This window comes from Tenrec ecaudatus, chromosome 5 (assembly GCF_050624435.1).
Source record: "Tenrec ecaudatus isolate mTenEca1 chromosome 5, mTenEca1.hap1, whole genome shotgun sequence".
NCBI classification, from domain to species: Eukaryota; Metazoa; Chordata; class Mammalia; order Afrosoricida; family Tenrecidae; genus Tenrec; species Tenrec ecaudatus.
This window is the reverse complement of record NC_134534.1, coordinates 180,724,042-180,741,813: the sequence shown is the minus strand read 5'-3', so window position 1 is coordinate 180,741,813 and position 17,772 is coordinate 180,724,042. Positions and strand designations below refer to the sequence as shown.

The window sequence follows — 17,772 nt, the reverse complement described above, 5'->3', positions numbered from 1 at the left end:
GAAGACCAAGACAGATTAGAGCCAATGCATCTATAAGTCTGGGAACACCTGGTGCCGCCAGAAGCTAAAGAAGCCCCTGAAGGATTCCTCCTGGAGCTGTCAGAAAAAGCACAGCCCGGCCACCCCTCGATTCCAGCCTTCTAGCCTCCCAAACTGTGGCAGAACCACTTTGTTGTTTGATGACACTCAGCTTCTTATGGTAACCGTCTGAAACAACCCTCCCGAGTATGAAAAGGGAGACAAAGAATGAACATTCTCCAAAACTCATTGTCCGCATGAAGCCTAAAAGCCCGGCACGAACATTCTTGCTTTAAGATGACATACTCTAAGACTATTTTATTCATTTACTCAGACAATCCACGTTGATCTTCAGTGATCGCAGCATTCTGGTAATCACTGGGCGTCTAACATTGAACAAGACAAGCCTGAAGAGATTTATCAGCAGGCAAAGGCAGGTAAGGCACCAGTCAACAGATCCAGCCTTCAGAGAGGGGTCAAGGCAAAGGAGAAAGTTACACAGTGGCTGGAAGGCTGGAGGCCGCACCTTGATTTGGGAAAGAAGGGGGAAATTCTCCAAGGAGGCAAGATCTGAGTTGCTACTTAAATGAGAAGTCAGTTTTCCCAAACCTCGGGGCTAGCACATTCCTATAAGGATCCCTGGTGACCGTGCTCAGCTAGCGATTCAGACCCAACAGCTGCAGCAGAGGGAGAAAAGAAAACCCAGTGATTTGTTCCCCTAAACATTACTGCCCGGACAACGCTGTTGGGCAGTTTTACTCGGTCACAGCTTGATAGGGTCACTGTGGGTGTATATCGACCCAATGGCACACAACCCAGCATTCCTGGCAGAGAAAACAGAAGGACAGAGACCTTGAAGCAAGAAGACAAGTGGTCCCATGGAGGAATCGAGGGGAGCGCAGCGGGGCTAGGCTGGAGCATAAAGGGACTGACCCAAGGGAGGTCACACAAGGAGGTGGAGGCCACAGCAAGAGACTGTATGCTGTTACACGGGTTCCCACGAAATTGGTTAGCGTCTGGGAGGAGGTCTTCCCCTGCCCCCTTTCTCAGAGACCTCAGGAGGATGGACATTCATTCACTAGCTCAGGCTATCGGTCATAGCTCTGTGAGAAGTCTATTTACCATGCACAAGGCTAGGTCTGGTGATACAACAGTGAGTAAGACACAGGCCCCAAGGAAGCTATAGGCGATCTTTTACCACCCACATGATGGGAAAATCAAGCATGCTATCAAAGTAGATAAGACTAATGATAGCCTATTATGAACGACAGGGTTTGTCAATGAAGCAGATGAGATTCCAGTTTGACGGACAGCCCATCGATGAAGCAGACACACCTGCACCTTTGGAAGTGAAGGATGGAGACACAATGGATGTGTCCCAGCAGCGGGCAGGAGGCGTCGTCTCAAAGGGGGCTGCCCCTTCCCTCCAGAGCTGTGGGAGAATGGATCCGTTTGGAGTTGGCAGTCTGATCCCTTATGGAGTTCTCTTCTTGTCCTCGTGAGAAAACAGGCCTGTGTAAAACTGAGCACACGGTCCATGATGGCAAAAGCGTGTTGAGCAAAACGGAGGAACACAGAATCCAGATGCCCTCGACACAGTGCTCCGTGGCCCCAGAGAGATTAATGAAGGGCAAACCCGGCCAGGAAGGAGGCACCGCTGGACGATGTCTGGTCGCTTAGCCTTAGCATTTACCAAGTGGCCCCTGCCAGAGTCTGTCGTGACTGCATCCACTGGGGGTGGTGGCCTTTAGCTGACCATCCAAATCACGCGTTTTCTGGTATCTGGACATCTGCAGCATATATTTACATGACTACGATGCTGAGTTTTGTTGAAATGTAAAAGCGAAGAGTTGGTTGAAGGAATCGAGATACACTTTGGCAAGTTAAACCCAAACACACCATCCCTGCCCATCGAGTCCCTTCTGACTCAGAGAGACCCTGTGTCTCGGGCTGTTTCCAAGACTAAATCTTTACAGGAGAGTGAGAGAGGTTTGGAAAATCACAGGCGCAGTTGGCAGGGTTATTTTCTTAGAGTTAGCTTAGCTGCTAAGGCCACAGCCTTCCCACCTGTATAACTTCTAGAAGCTCCTAGCATCAGCCATTTCTCACCACGAGCTCTTTTACAAGTGCAGTACAGTGGGCACAACCCCATCGTTGATAGAAACAATGTGTGTGTCGATTGATGGCACCGTGGGGAATGTATCTAGAAGTGCCAGGCTGTAGTGTGTGACAGGAAAATGCACAACAGAGTCACTTAGGCCAAGGAAGGACTTGGCGTAGACCTCTCAGTCCGAAGTGAGGCACAGCCGTCACTGTCAGTCTTTGTTTGGGAACGTTCTTGCTCACCTAGAACACCAGGAATTGGAATCAACTGGACAGACAGCAACTAACAAGAATCCATGGGTAATGAACACAAATACATCTGGTCAGTTTAATGAAAACACAGCTCTGATTCTGGAATTTAAATATAAATGCCAGTATTTTGATCCACCCTGCAAGTTCATTTCCCCTGCGGGCCCCAAACAGACAGGCCACCTACTGCTAGGCAGGGGACAGAAATCCTTCTCTGTAACCTCAGGGATTCTCCCCCATATTCATGATGCAAGAGCAGGATGAATAGCAAGTCCATACTTAACCAGTACTGCCCCCAGGAGGGCTCTCCCTCCGCGCCTGATGAAAGCCCACTCCTTATCTCTCAGCAGGTTTCTGACGTTCATAGACCTGCACTTGAGACATCTTGTGACCAGGGGAACACGGTTTTCTCTGGCTGCCATGTCTTCCGGGATTCTTGCTTTCCTGTCGGCCACTCAACACAGATTCTCCTGGTAGAGGGACACGGCAAAGGCCTCTCAGGTGTTGTCCAACTCTCAGAAGGGCCCTCATCTGGCCCTCAGGAAACACCCAATATACTGTCTTCCCAGGGTCCGTGGAAGCACAGCTGTCTCCTTGTGGCACAGAGAACAGTGTTTTCTTTCCTCTCTTTTCTCTCTCTGCCGTTTGGCTCTCCACCATTTTGCTCCATCCCACTCTCTGATCTGCTGCCTCAAGCCATATTTTCAACCTCTCCTCTTTGGCAATCTCAGACACTCCAAATACCAGAACATACACATGACAAGTCAAGTTGTCCTCATGTGCCTGCCGGCCCCTGCTGCTCTAGTGAGGGTCTCAAGCCCTGGTGGTGTCCTGGTGACACACTGGCTGCAGTCTGCATGGTCGGCAGTTGGAAACTACCAGCAGTCCCGAGGGAGAAAGACTGGGCTTTCGACTCCCATAAAGAGTTACAGTCTCGGAACCCCACCGGCGAGGGGACAGGGGGGTCACTACTCAATGGCAGTTTGGTTTTTTGGTTTTCTCTAGTGAGATTAGGAAGGAAGGGTTGGATGGAGTGATTCAGTAGGACTCCTAGCCCTGCTTCCTTCACATGCAGGCATGCACAACACACACGCAAGCGCACACACGCGCACACACAACCCTTCCCTAATCACTTGCTCCACCTTTTATAATCTCACTTTGGGCGAGGTGTTTTTAAGAATCCCCAAGGGGTCAAGACACTTGCTTAGAAAATTTGTTTGTTCCTAAAAACCACTTATTTTGGAATTTCACATCTATCGTAGCTTGGATCCCCAGGTTAACATCTGAATCTCACACCTTGCCGTGGTAATGTGAGTCTACGAAAACTGCTTTGGTTAACGAACACCAAGGGCATGGAGCTAAGAAAATGTGTTTTGTAGATTCATAGACTATCCGGAACTTTGCTCTCTGAAACTTCCATAAGATGAACACCCCATTTTGTCTGGTGGACGGCACTCTGGGGGGTTGGGGTGGGGTAACAGAGATGCCAATTGCCAGGAGCTAAGTCCAACCCCTGACGACCCCTGTGCATCAGAGCAGACCTGTGCTCCACAGGGTTTTCACTGACTGGTTTTCCAAAGTAGATCACCAGGCCTTTCTTCCAAGGCATCTCTGAGTAGACTTGAACCGCCAGCTTTTCTGTTAGCAGCTGGGCATATTAACCCTTTGCACCACCAACCCAGTTCCTAGTATAACTCTCTCTCTCTCTCTCTCTCTCCCTTTGCTTCATAAAGCCTCATGAAGCACCATGAGTGCTTCCTGTGTTAAAGTTAATCAACTTAACTAGGTTGGATTTCTTTTGGTCACTCATGTAGCTTCGTTGTTGTGCTTTATCGTGAAGGACCCATTTTCCCCAGCCTGGATTGCGAGCGTCCATTTCCCACGCTCTCACTGGGGCACCCTCAGTGGAATGTCCTCCTCTGTCCCACCAATCCACACCGGCTCCTCCCCACCACTAATGGTCATCTCACACACGTGTACACATACAGGAGACCAAATACCACAGACATGTACACACACAGGAGACCAAATACCGCACGCATGTACACATACTGTCTAGGAGACTTGATCCTGGCAGGCAGAAGGATGCAGGGATGAAAACAACTCTCAAGCTCAACTGGTAGCGCCCCACACGACAGGGTCGGGCTGCCTGGGGATTCTCTGAGACAGTAACTGGTGTCACGGAGGTAGGAAGCCCCATCTTTTCTCTGGTGGAGGCTGGTGGTCTCCAAGTGCGGCTCGTTCCGTTCACGGCCCCCTTCCTGAGCACTACGTTCCCAGGGCTCCTTACCAAGAGAAGAAACTAGAAATTTCCTTAGTCCAGTAATTTGCCAGGATACTAGATCCACCTGAAGGACTTTCTGAAATTACAAAAAGCCTCAGATACTGATACACCCCTCCCCTCGGGAGTTGTCACACACACCTGGCCCCACTTCCTGATAGCAGCGGTCAAGTTGGTGAGGGTGAGTGCCCTCAGGGGGGTTGAGGGGGTAAAAACTCCTACAGGCCCCTCTGTTGGCTTCTTATGGCATCCAGAGCCAAGTGCACAAACTGGGGTGCTTGAAAAACTAGCAAGTTATTATCTCACCCTTTGGAGGGCGGAGGGGGGTCAAATGTTCAAATCAACATGTCGGCCAGGCTGGGCAGCATTTCTCAAAGTGAGCGATACTGCCCCCTGAGGGGGTCTGGGATGATACAAACTGAAAAATAAAACCAGCCAAAACCACTGCCAGGAGTTGATTTCTATTTATAGTGACTCTATAGGACTGGGTAGAACTGGCCTCTGAAGGTTTCTGAGGCTGCGACTTTTTACCGGATTAGAAAGTTCTGCCTATATCCTGTGGAACACGCTGGTGGTTCTGAATTGCTGGCCTTGTGGCTAGTAGCTCAGCTTGTAATCACTACCCCACCAGGGCTCCTGGAGTGAGGCGGTAGTGCTGCCAAAGCAGATGCCAACATTGTATCCTTGATGATGGGGTATGTACATGTACAAAAGGTTTGAATTTCCAGAGGGCACTGAATAATTTTCTTTTCGGAAAAGGGGACAGTAGCCAAATAGGTTTGGGAACCTGTGCTCCAGGGGAACATTCGATGACCCCATCAGCTCCTGAGTGAGACCTTCCTTCGATGGTAGATGCATCTCACATGGCCAGCTTCTCTCCGTGCCTGCCTCCTCTCTCTCTTCTCTTTTATAAGGAGCCATGTGCATGGATCAGGACTCGTCCTCATCCAAGATGACCTTGTGCTAATTAATTGATTAATTTTTACGACCCTGTGTTAATTTAACTGACAACATGTGGAAGGTCCTTGTTTCCAAACAAGGTTGTGTTCACAGGTACAGGAGTTCGTTCCCAACAGATCTTTTGGGGAGACACAATTCAATCTCTAACATCCCCTTCCTGAAATTCTAAGTTTATAAATTTGAGGAGCGTTTTTAACTTTTTTAATTCTTAACCAAAAGCAAACAAACAAAAATGCTATCTTCCTTACAACAAAAATAGAAAATTGAAAGAAACTGTCATCATGATGCTAGGAGGTCTTTCTGATGTATCCGCCATGGACTCCCCAGGGCCTCTCCCAGGGCTGACACAGACAGGGTATGTACCCAGTGAACAAGCATTGAGCTCATGACTTTTGAACTTCTTCCCAGGGGAGAATGCTGATCCACCATCGTGTCCTGAGCAAGAAAAATGCATGTCTACAATAGCAGTGATTGGAGCCCTGGGGGCGCAGTGGTTCTGTCTGCATTGGATGGCAGTCCATAGGTCAGCAGTTCAAAACCACCAGCATCTCTGTGGGAGAAAGATGGGCCTTTTCTGCTCCCATAAAGAGTTGCAGCCTTGAAAACTCACAGGGCAGATCCACCCTGTCTCAAAGGGTCACTGTGCATCTGCAGCGACTTGAGGGCAGTGAGTTTGTGTCTGAGCCGCTCTGACTCCGGTCCAGTCAATTCATTCTCAGCTGTTTAGCCACTCTCTGCTCTCTAGGAATGGGTTCTGTAGAATTTGCAGTTGGCTACCTACCCCAGGACTTCTGCACGTAAGTAGCGAGAGCCATCTAATACTGCTGAAAGTAGGGGAGAAGACCGGCGGCAGGTCGGAACCTGGGTTACTAAGGACCCTGTGATGACCTTGGTAGGAGCTTGCATAAGGTCCTCGGCCCAGCATCGTCCCCAAAGTATTGTAGCAAAATAGTGAAGAACCTCTGGGACGATGAAACACACCCCAGACACGGGGCAAGGTTGAAATGCCATCATGCTAACCCAGGAAGCCTCCTTCTCTTGGGATCAAGTTTTTGGCTATTCAACCAGATGTACAATTATATATGTCCATTCAGGAAAAATATACATCTGTATATATGTACACAGAGACAGAGGGCTTTAAAACGTTTGTGACAAAAAGCCTGTTCATTTTCAATTAAATGTTCCCATGAATTTTAAAATCACTTTGAGATATAATTTATGGATCATACAGTTCAATAGGTTAATCATATTAAGAGGAGAGGTGTAATCATCACCACAATCAAACTTTGAAACATAATCTTTATAGTACTCTCTGTTGACTCCATGAACTTTATTTTAACGTTTTATTGGGGGCTCATACAACTCTTATCACAATTCATACACACATCAATTGTGTAAAGCACATCTGTACATTCATTGCCCTCATCATTTTCAAAGCATTGGCTCTCCACTTAAACCCTTGGCATCAGATCCTCTTTTTTTTCCCTCCCTCCCCACTCCCCCCTCCTTCATGAACCCTTGGTAATTTATAAATTATTATTTTATCACATCCTGCCCTGTCTGACATCTCCCTTCACCCCCTTTTCTGTTGTCCGCCCCCCAGGGAGGAGGTCCCATGCAGATCCCTGTAATTGGTTCCCTCTTTCCAACCCACTCTCCCTCTACCCTCCCAGTTTCGCCACTCACACCCCTGGTCCTGAAGGGTATCATCCACTCTGGATTCCCTGTGTCTCCAGCTCCCATCTGCACCAGTGTATATCCTCTGATCTAGCAAGACTTGCGAGGTAGAATTCAGATCATGATAGTGGGCGCGGGGGGTGGGAGGGCGGGGGGAGGAAGCATTTAGGAACTAGAGAAAAGCTGTATTCTTCATCGGTACTACATCGCACCCTGACGGACTCATCTCCTCCCCTACACCCCGCAACAAGGGTATCTCCAGTGGCCGACAAATGGGCTTTAGGTCTCCACTCTGCAGTAAGATTTTTTTTTTGTTCTGATTATGCCCGATACCTGATCCCTTCGACACCTCATGATCACACAGACTGGTGTGCTTCTTCCATGTAGGCTTTGTTGCTTTTGAGCTAGATGCCTGCTTGTTTATCTTCAAGCTTTTAAGACCCCAGATGCTATACCTTTTGATAGCCGGGCACCATCAGCTTCCTTCGCTACATTTGCTTATTAACCCACTTTGTCTTCAGCAGTTGTGTGGGGAGGGTGAGCATCATAGAATGTCAATTTAATAGAAGAAAGTATTCTTCCATTGTGGGAGTACTTGAATAGAGGCCCATTGTCCTTCCGCCACTTTAATACTAAACCTATAAATATAGGCACATAGATCTATTTCCACATCCACATACATATATTTGCATATGTTCATGTCTTTGTCTAGACCTCTATAAATTCCCTTTGCCTCCCAGCTCTTTCCTCTATTTCCCTTGACTTTCCTACTGTCCCACTATCATGCTCTGTCCCCACCTGGGTTTCAGCAATTCCTCTTCGTTACATTACCCTTGATCATGCCCTACCAGGTCTCCCACACCCACCTCACCACCGATTTGGATCACTTGTTGTTCCCTTGTCCCTGGGTTTGTTAACACCACTTCCTTACCCCTCACCTCCCCCCATCCCACTTCCCCCGAAACTGTTGGTCCCGTTGTTTTTCCTCCAGATTGTTCATCCAGCTCCATGAACTTTTTGAAGCCCACTTGTACGCACCCATATACACACACAAGTATGTGTATATATTTATGTATATACACACATATGGATATTTACACACATATGGTTATACATATGTATGTATATATGTGTATGATCAAGTCACTGCAGTAGAGTTGATTCTGACTCATAGTGATATATATATCTCAGATATGTATATATACATATATAGGCACACACGTATGTATACACACATATATAATCATCATGTCATGTACTAAGAACAAGTAATCCTTCCGCTTACCCATGTCTGAAAGGCTATCAATTTAAAGTCATCTGGAGTAGTTTTAAAACACTTTATATCTATGGCATCTGAAGATGTAATGGGAAAATACTTTTCTAGTTGTATTGACCATTTTTTAAAAGGATCAGAAAATATTCTGTTTTGATTATAAAATAAGAACAATTAACCCCCATACCAAAAGAAAACAAAATCGGCCTCAGCGCTTTTTACAATCTTCATTGTGTAAGAGCAGACCTAACAAACAAATGGCTACGTCACTTTGTAGTGCATGACGTACTAGCGTGACAAGAGGCGTACATTCAAGGGAAAGACCAGGGATAGCAAGGCTGAGGGGAGAAACCCACCTGGAGGGAAATGAGCACTTCAGAGCCCACCATGAATGCATCCCAGCCGCCTTTGACCTTGACACATCGAGCTCACAGGGGAGCAGGGCAAGCACATTTACTCTTGCACTACTTAAGATCTAGCAATTACTGAACATTGTCATCCATTAATTAGTACTGAACATTGTCATCCATTAATTAGTTCTGACCTAGAAAGCGGAGCTTCCTCCTCTCACTCATTGAAAACTAAGAAACTTCTTGCTCCACAGGGAAGATGGGGAGCTGTGTATGGAGGAACGGAAAGTGGAAACCCGTTCCAGGGACACGGAAGAAAGTGCTCTGGCGTGCATGGGAGGAGAACACGTCCTTGCTTGGTGTGGCATTTCCATCAAAGGCAGTTCTTTAGGAGATAGGGCGCTTCTGCTTCAGTGCTTCGTAATTGTCCTCTCTCGGGCAGGGTTCTTGTGACTGTCACCTTTTTCAAATGCTCCTCTCCCTGCAGTAAAGATGAGGAACAAGAGCACGTGGTAGATGAAGTCTCTGCTACATTTAAACTTAAGTTCTAAGATTAAATAATAGCAGAAACCTCATAGCGAATAGACCATGTAAAGTCATGCTGAACAGTAATAAATTTAAAATGCAAGACATAGAAGGCATAACTGAAGAACTGACTGGTGGTTCCCCTACAGACAAGAACAATGTATGATATTCGCTACATAAGGTTTGGATTCTGCTTCTGTAAACAACTGCTGCATCGTGATAGTGTGAAACCAAGAGTTTCTGGGAGGTTTAGAATGGTGTGCTCCTGCTAGTAAATGGTCAACCTTTGGGTTCCCACAATGTTATCCTTAACCTGTTGTCTACAGTTTGTTAGCTCATTGAGTCAGCTCTGATCATATGAACCTGATGTACAATAGAACCAAACCCTGCTGAGTCATGCGTCATCTATCAATATTCTTATGTATTAACACAATATATATATATATATATATATATATATATTTGTTAAAGAAATGCTTTACTGGTGTGTGTGGGTTTTCCGGGAAAATCAGAAAACCTGCTAGACAAATTCTAAAAGAGCTGTAACACTGACACAATATTTTTTTGTTAGGTCATTGACAACTGCCATTCACTCAACCAACTGAGCACCTAGTACTTGCCCAGAGTATTGTGGGAAGTGGATTAGGGGAGAGTTTTCTGGTTTACAAGAATGTAAAGCATCGAAGCCGTTCACCTAATTCTCGTGTGGCATTTACAATCATTATTGGCAACATGCCCACCTGACCGAGCACCTGTCTCTTGTTGGAATGTTTGTATGAGGCGGTCCAACGACTCATGGACTTTGGCAGGAAACAAGGGAAAACAAGGCAATTCGTTGCATAAATAAGGTGAATGGCACCATTTGACCAGAGATGGGCTGACGACGATGGAGGCAGTATTGTGGGAGTTACATTTGGAAGCTGGAATTCCCATGTGTGTTTATGGAAAGCAGCAGACCTGGAGCAAAATCCCAATGAGAAACCAAAGATAGTAAACTATTGGAGAAGCTTGTACAGTCAGTCAGTCAGATCATCCCCGTTTGGACACTAAATCTAGAGGTATGGCCTGGGATGTGTCTTGTATGCTTCGAAACTCTGATGTGATTGATAACGTGTGCAGTCGTTAATCTACTCTGGAAACCACAAACTGGAGTTACGCCTGGCCAGCACAAACTCAGCAGACGTTTGGATTAGTTGCCAGCATTTGAAAATGAGGAGTGTACACAAGAAAACCTTGTGCTACTAAACTGGCATTCCATAATGCTCACCTCCCCCACACAATTGCTGAAGACAAATGGACGCATAAGCAAATGTGGTGAAGAAAGCTGATGGTGCCTGGCTATCAGAAGATAGAACATCTGGGGTCTTAAAGGCTTGAAGGTAAACAAGCGGCCATCCAGCTCAGAAGCAACAAAGCACACATGGAAGAAGCACACCAGCCTGTGTGATCACAAAGTGTCGAAGGGATCAGGTATCAGGCATCAAAGAACAAAAAAATCACATCATTGTGAATGAGGGGGAGTGCAGATTGGGGACCCAGAGCCCATCTGTAGGCAACTGGACAACCCCTTACAGAAGGGTCACAGGAAGGAGATGAGCCAGTCAGGGTGCAGTGTAGCAATGATGAAACATACACTTTTCCTCTAGTTCTTAAATGCGTCCTCCTCCCCATCCCCACCCCCCACTATCATGATCCCCATTCTACCTTATAAATCTGGCTAAACCAGAGGATGTACACTGTTACAGATCAGAACTGGAAGCACAGGGAATCCAGGACTGATGATCCCTTCAGGACCAGTGGTGAGAGTGGCGATACCAGGAGGGTGGAGGGAAGGTGGCGTGGAAAGGGGGAACGGATTACAGGGATCTACATATAACCTCCTCCCTGGGGGGTGGACAACAGAAAAGTGGGTGGAGGAAGGTGTGGGACAGATTTGACAAAATAATAATAAGTTATAAATTATCAAGAGTGGGGGAGGTCAGATGCTCACAGGCATCCTCCCTGAGGGAGATCAGTTGCCAGACTGCAGTGGGCCCCACTCCCTGCTGTTAAGGACAATGGACGCCTGCTGTCATCTATTTGGTCCCTGTAGGTGGGGTTTACACCCTACTAATAATGGTTCCTACGGAGATCCAGAGAACAGGTCAAAGTTAAGCTGCCATCCTAAATCTAGGATCCGCCCATCTTGTCACATGTATACCCCCAATCCCTCCTCTTCCTATTGCGTGTATTTCCCTAGACCACCCCCTCTTGTTACTGTATTACCGATAGCACAGCCCCTTCCTGTGATGTATATCCTCACCTGTAATTAGGGGGCTTGCATGTCCCCAGAGAATATAAAAAGTCTGGGCTAGCAATAAATATCTCTCTCCCTCCACGTGGACCACCAAGCGGGGCTGAGGTGAGCATGCTACTATGAATTGTGTCTGACTCCATTTATTTCAATGTTTCTCTTCTATCTCTCATGCTCTCTATAATTTTACTATTATCTTTACTTATTATCACTGTATAATTGCACCTACCGGACCCGTAATGATGTGTTAGGGGCTGGCTTCCCCTGACACAAGAGTTCGTGAGGGAGTGGGGAGCGGGGAGGGAGGGGGAAAATGAGGAGCTGATACCAAGGGCTCAAGTAGAAAGCAAATGTTTTGAGAATGATGATGGCAACAAATGTACAAATGTGCTTGATACAATGGATGTATATATGGATTGTGATAAGAGTTGTATGAACCCCCAATAAAATGATTTTTTTAAAAGAAAGAAAATGAGGAGTGTTCACATAAAGTCCAACTTTTCAGTTTCTACAACAGAAGACCTTGTAATGCAGACCCACGTTCCATGCTTTTAAGGCAGCGGTTCTCAACCTGGGGGTCGAACAACTCTTTCACAGAGGTCACCCAATTCATAACAGTAGCAAAATGACAGATATGAAGTAGCAATGAAAATAAGTTTATGGTTGGGGGCGTCACCACCACATGAGGAACTGTGTGAAAGGGTCGCAGCATGAGGAAGGTTGAGAACCACTGCTTTATGGCAACAAAGGTTAAGGGTAGATGGTGAATTGGGCATGTGTTTTCCAGTCTGCCAAATATCCTGCCAACAACCTTCTTCACACGAGTTAACAGGAGATGTGTGTGTGTGTGTGTGTGTGTGTGTGTGTGTGTGTGAGTGATGTGGAGGAGGTAAATCTTCCATGCAAAAGAATTCCAAACTTTACATAGAGAGCCCATCATCAGGGAGATGGGATGTATCTCCGCATTCCCTAAATGTAGTCTGCACCTAACACTTCCCTTCCAGAAAGAACCATATGGAAAGGAAGGGCAGAGAAGTCATTTTTACAGCGAGGGAACCTGATAAACACCACCTCATCCTAGTGATCAAGCCAACAGCAACAACGATGAGTTCATCATGCATACCCTTGGTAGGCTAAGATCAAGCACACTTGACCGCTCAGGTCTTTATCTCCCAATCCCATAATCACTCTGTCAAATGTGTGAAGAACACCGGACACACCTCAGTGGTGGGCATGCTGCAAAACACCTGACCAGGACTCCGAAAAAACTGTCAAGACCATAAAAAATAAGCTAAGTTGGGGACATTGTCAAGGGGAGACTGAGGAGACAGGGTAACTTAATGTCATATGGTGTCTTAGCGGGGATCCTGGAACAGAAAAGGGTCATTAGGTAAAAATATGAATAAGGCATGAGTGTTAGCTTATAGCAGTATGACCATACTGAGTCCTCAGTTGTAACAAGCGTACCTCACTGCTGTAAGATGTGAATAATCATGGAAATTGTGTTCCTCAGAAGTGTTTGCAGAAACTCTGTACTGTGTGCTCAATTTTAACTATAAATCTAACTGTGGTAAAAATTACTTTTATATACTGCACATGCACATATGTGTGCATGCATGTGTATATATGGATCTATGTAGTCTTCAGTGTCACAGATGGCTTGCACTCAACTGGTAACATACAGGTTGGTGAGTCAAACCCATCTAGAGTACCCAGGAAGAAAGTCCTGGCAATCTTCCCTTAGGATGACAGTCAAGAAAACCACGGGGAGCATTGTCCTCTGTAACACAGAGGGTTGTCATTGGTGAGGCCCCACTCAATAAGGTTAGTGTTTTTGTTTGTTTGTAAAACATATATATGTAAAGATAGATAGATGATAGACAGACAGACGTATGTGCATGTTGTGTGCTGTTAAAGTCAGTTCTGATTATAGTGATCCCAAAGTGACTGATGGGGTCTACTTGTCGATCTTCACCAGCTGAGCACTTAATCATTGTGCTGCAAATATATGAGGGCATGTCAAAAATTGCTTCAAAATCATAGAAAACTTTATAAAACAAAAAATTTCAGAATATGAAGCTACTATTTTCCAACAGAGTCCCCATCTACTTCTATTCATTTCCGGAGACGGCGTTTCCCGCTCTCTCGCCCTTCCATGAAGAATTCTGCACTCTTTGATGAAACCACATCAAAATGGCAGCTTGGACATCTTGGGAGCATTCCAATCATGTTCCACTGAAATAGTCTTTGAGTTTGGGGAACAAAAGGAAGTCAGAAGGGGCAAGAGCAGTACCGTCGTGTGGGTGGAGTAAGGTCCCCAGTGAACTTCTCATAGAGCAACCCTTCCCACACTTGAAAAATGAGCCTGTGCACTGCCACGATGGGGAAAAATAATTACTTTTTACAGGTACAACTTTCCTGGACTTTTTCTCATGAAGCAGTTTTCCATTTTCTTAAAACTTCGACATAAGCCCTCAGGATTGTCGGTATGCTTCAAGAAGACCTTTCCAGATGACCCCTGTGACTTCTGACTGAGTTTCTCTCCAGCCCTTGGCGATCCAGAGGTGTACACCATCCTTCCTCCGGCCACACCAGAAGGGTGCGGTTCCGAAACCCCCTAGCCAAGCTGGACTCCCCATTATGCACACCTGTAGCACGTGAAAGGCAGTGAAATACTTCTTTACACGTAAGGCTGAAACACCCTAGGGTGAGATGAAGCAGATAACTAATATCCTAAGATTATCAGGTGGGAAATCTAAAAAGCTGCCCTTTACATGTATACTTTAGCTTTCTAAGCAGTGTTTTAAATCCTGTACCATTGACTAATGATATTATTCATAGAATTACCGTTTGCCCCATGGGAATGATATATAATATTCCCCAATAAAATGATAATGATATCTCTATAATGGACCAGGTATGTGTGTCAAGGATAGTTATATGAATGGATTTTGAGCTTGCAATTAACCGTGAACCCTAATCTAAGAGCAATTTGTTCTTTTGATGTAGCCCTCCCTGATACTCCGTGAACAGATCACTGAAGACATGGGTGCCGTAGCCAAGTGTGGTACAGGAAGCAGATGGTGCGCGACTATCAGAAAGAATAGCGTCTGGAGTCTTAAAACGTGTCTAAAAAGCAGCAGCCATCTAAGTAAGGTGATAAGTCCATTTGGGAGGAGAGCACCAACCTGTGGAACTATTGATTATAGTACACAATAACAACCCTAGCCTGGAGGAGGGAACCGTTTTAGACCTTACAGTCTAAGCACCTGGTTCCCAGAAGGTTATGGATGACACTGAAAGCTCAAAATGAGCTGGCTATGTCTCCCGGTGGAGTAAGCTTCCAGAGGATCCGCTCTGCCAATTGGCCAGGATGTAACTTAGCCTTGCTCTCAGAGGGCATTGGAAAGTGGATTAAGGCTGCTGTCGTTAGGTTAAAATTTAACACCGTATCATTTGTTTTTCCACTTGACCCATCTATAATGTGTTCTAGATTTTATCGTTTTCTTCTCTCTTTCGAACGGAAGTATTTCTGTGTTTTATTTTGTAGTCGTTGTTGTTAGAGGGGGAATTGTACGTTTTTCCAGTGTATGAAATCCAGGATAGGTAAATCTATAGAGATGGCAACTGGATCAATAGTTGCTTGGGGTTGTGGTGGAAGTGGTTTCGAGGAGATGGGGGACTAATGAGTTGTTATTATATTCTTATATCAATAATAATGAATGCAAGAATGAAGAAAAGGTTCTAATATCGATCATGGGGATGAGTGCACAGGTTTCTTTCATAGGTTTACACCATTGAAATGTTTGATAGAGAAATTATATAAACCACACACACTGAACTATATATAAAATTATATATTAAAAATTATCTGATAAACCCCTCAGGACCAATACTGAGAGTAGCCATACCAGGAGGGGGAGGGGAGGTGGGGGGAGAGAGAGGGAACTGATCACAATGATCTACCTATAACCTCCTCCCAGGGGGATGGACAACAGAAAAGTGGGTGGAGGGAGACATCGGTCAGTGTAAGACATGAAAAAATAATAAAAATGTATAAATTATCAAGGGTTCATGTGGAGGGAGGGTGGGGGGTGGAAGGGTAAAAAATGAGCTGATCCCACGGGCTCAAGTGGAAAGAAAATGTTTTGAGAATGATGGCAACACATGTACAAATGTGCTTGACACAATGGATGGATGGATTGTAATAAGAGTTGTGCGTGTCCCAAATAATTATTTTTAATTATCTGAAACTGGAAAAAAAAAAAAAAAAGACTCCCCCTTTGAGATCCCCTAGTCAATAGAACCTTCTGAACTGGTCTCTGCGTTGAATTTACGAAGCCCAGCAGATTCCCTTGTGAGCCACTGTTTTGACTGGACTGCTTTTGGAAGGCACTCAAATCCACCAAAGGGGACTCCGGGCAGGACTGGTGTGCAGCCACCCACTGAGAACGGAGAAACGGTCAAGCATGTGCTGTGGATTGAAGTCCTGCCCATGTGAAACGGAACCCGAGTGGCGGCACTTTCTGACTTCGCCTCGTAGATCTCCATGTGCCCTACGGGTGCGTGTAAAGAATGCGGGAGCATCTCACGGAATCCAGGGAGGATTTGTGTCCCAAGCCGATCCTAACAGGGTAGAACTGCCCCTGTGGGGTCCCCACAAGGTGGCTCTAAATGGGAGCAGAAAGCCTCATCTGTGTCCCAAGAGTGGCTGGTGGGTTTGAACCACTGACTTTGTGAGGAGTAGCCCAACTCTTAACCCACAATGCCACCAGGCCTCCATCTTCCTTCTGTCACCCTGCATCTATGTAACTCGGCTCCAGCATTTATTTTTCAGGCACTGTCTCTCCCGAGGAAGAAAAACGGGATGTTCTGCTCCCGTCAACAGTTACAATCGTGGAAACCAAAAAGGGCGCTTTTCCCCTGTCCTCCAGGTAAGTCAGAATTGACTCCCTGGTAGTGACAGAGGGTCTCATGTCTCTCGTGTGCACATATCAAATACATCAAGGAGGAAAAATTCCATGTCTTCACCTCGGCAGGAGTCCTGCCCTGCCTATATTAATGGTGCCCAGAGCGGCCAGGCAGAATCATGGCCATCGGAAGCCTAAGTACATGAAGCAAGTTTCATAAGAAGCTGACATGCTGTGAGCCAGGCAAGTCCCTTTCAGCTCTGAAATGCTGAGCTAGGTTTTGTGAGAGAAGGGAGGAGCTGGACAAGTCAATATCCTAACGTGATAGTAGAACGTTCTAGAACAGAAGAGCACCATGCTTGTCATTTGTGTTTGCCATGTATGCAGGCGACAAAGGCTTCTGTACTACTTCCAGATCCTTTTGCAGATCAAGGTTTCAAAACTTAGTTATTTCTCTAAAACTGTGTCTGGATCCACGCCAGTTCTCCTGACATTAACCCAAATGCCTTTTATCTGAAAGAAGGCGCCCGATACAGAAAACGCCACAAAAACTATAGTAAAGGAAAAAGTCTAATCGTATTTCACATAATAGAACCATTGGAATTTTTATCACACAGATGTAGTCACAGAGAGGCAGAGGCAAGTTGTCCTTAGATGCTATCAGTTTTTGACTCGGTGGGTGAATCGTTGGCTGCTGACTGCAAGGTCAGTGGTTCAAGCTGACCAGCTGCTCCTGGGGAGAAAGACAAGGCTGGCGGCTCCTGCAAAGATGTACAGTCTCTGGGAGTCGCAGAAATGAGTTCCACTCTGTCCTATAGGATTGTTGACGAGTTGTAGTCAACTCGATGGCAGTGGTTTGGTTTGGGGGATTTTTTTCGTGTGTCCATGTGACACACTAGAACTGCCCCCATAGGGTTTTCCAAGCTGTAATCTTTAGGACAGCAGATCTTTCTTCTGAAGAGGCACAGGGTGGGTGCAAACCGCCCACCTGTCATCTAGCAGCCAAGCACGTAACCCTTGTGCCACCAAATCCTCAGAGCAGCTAGAAGAGGCTGCTGAGTTGCTGCTGACTCGGAGTGACCCTGTGTACAGCAGAGCAACACACTGCCCAGCCTGTGCCGCCCTCACAATAG

At 46.0% G+C, this 17,772-nt stretch overlaps 1 non-coding gene across 1 annotated transcript; it reads right to left on the bottom strand.

Annotated features, from left to right (window-relative positions):
- Positions 1 to 9,926: 9,926 nt before the first annotated feature.
- LOC142449548 (U7 small nuclear RNA) lies at positions 9,927 to 9,987 on the bottom strand. The gene has a single exon (XR_012784697.1). It is a non-coding gene; the product is annotated as a U7 small nuclear RNA (small nuclear RNA).
- Positions 9,988 to 17,772: the final 7,785 nt, after the last annotated feature.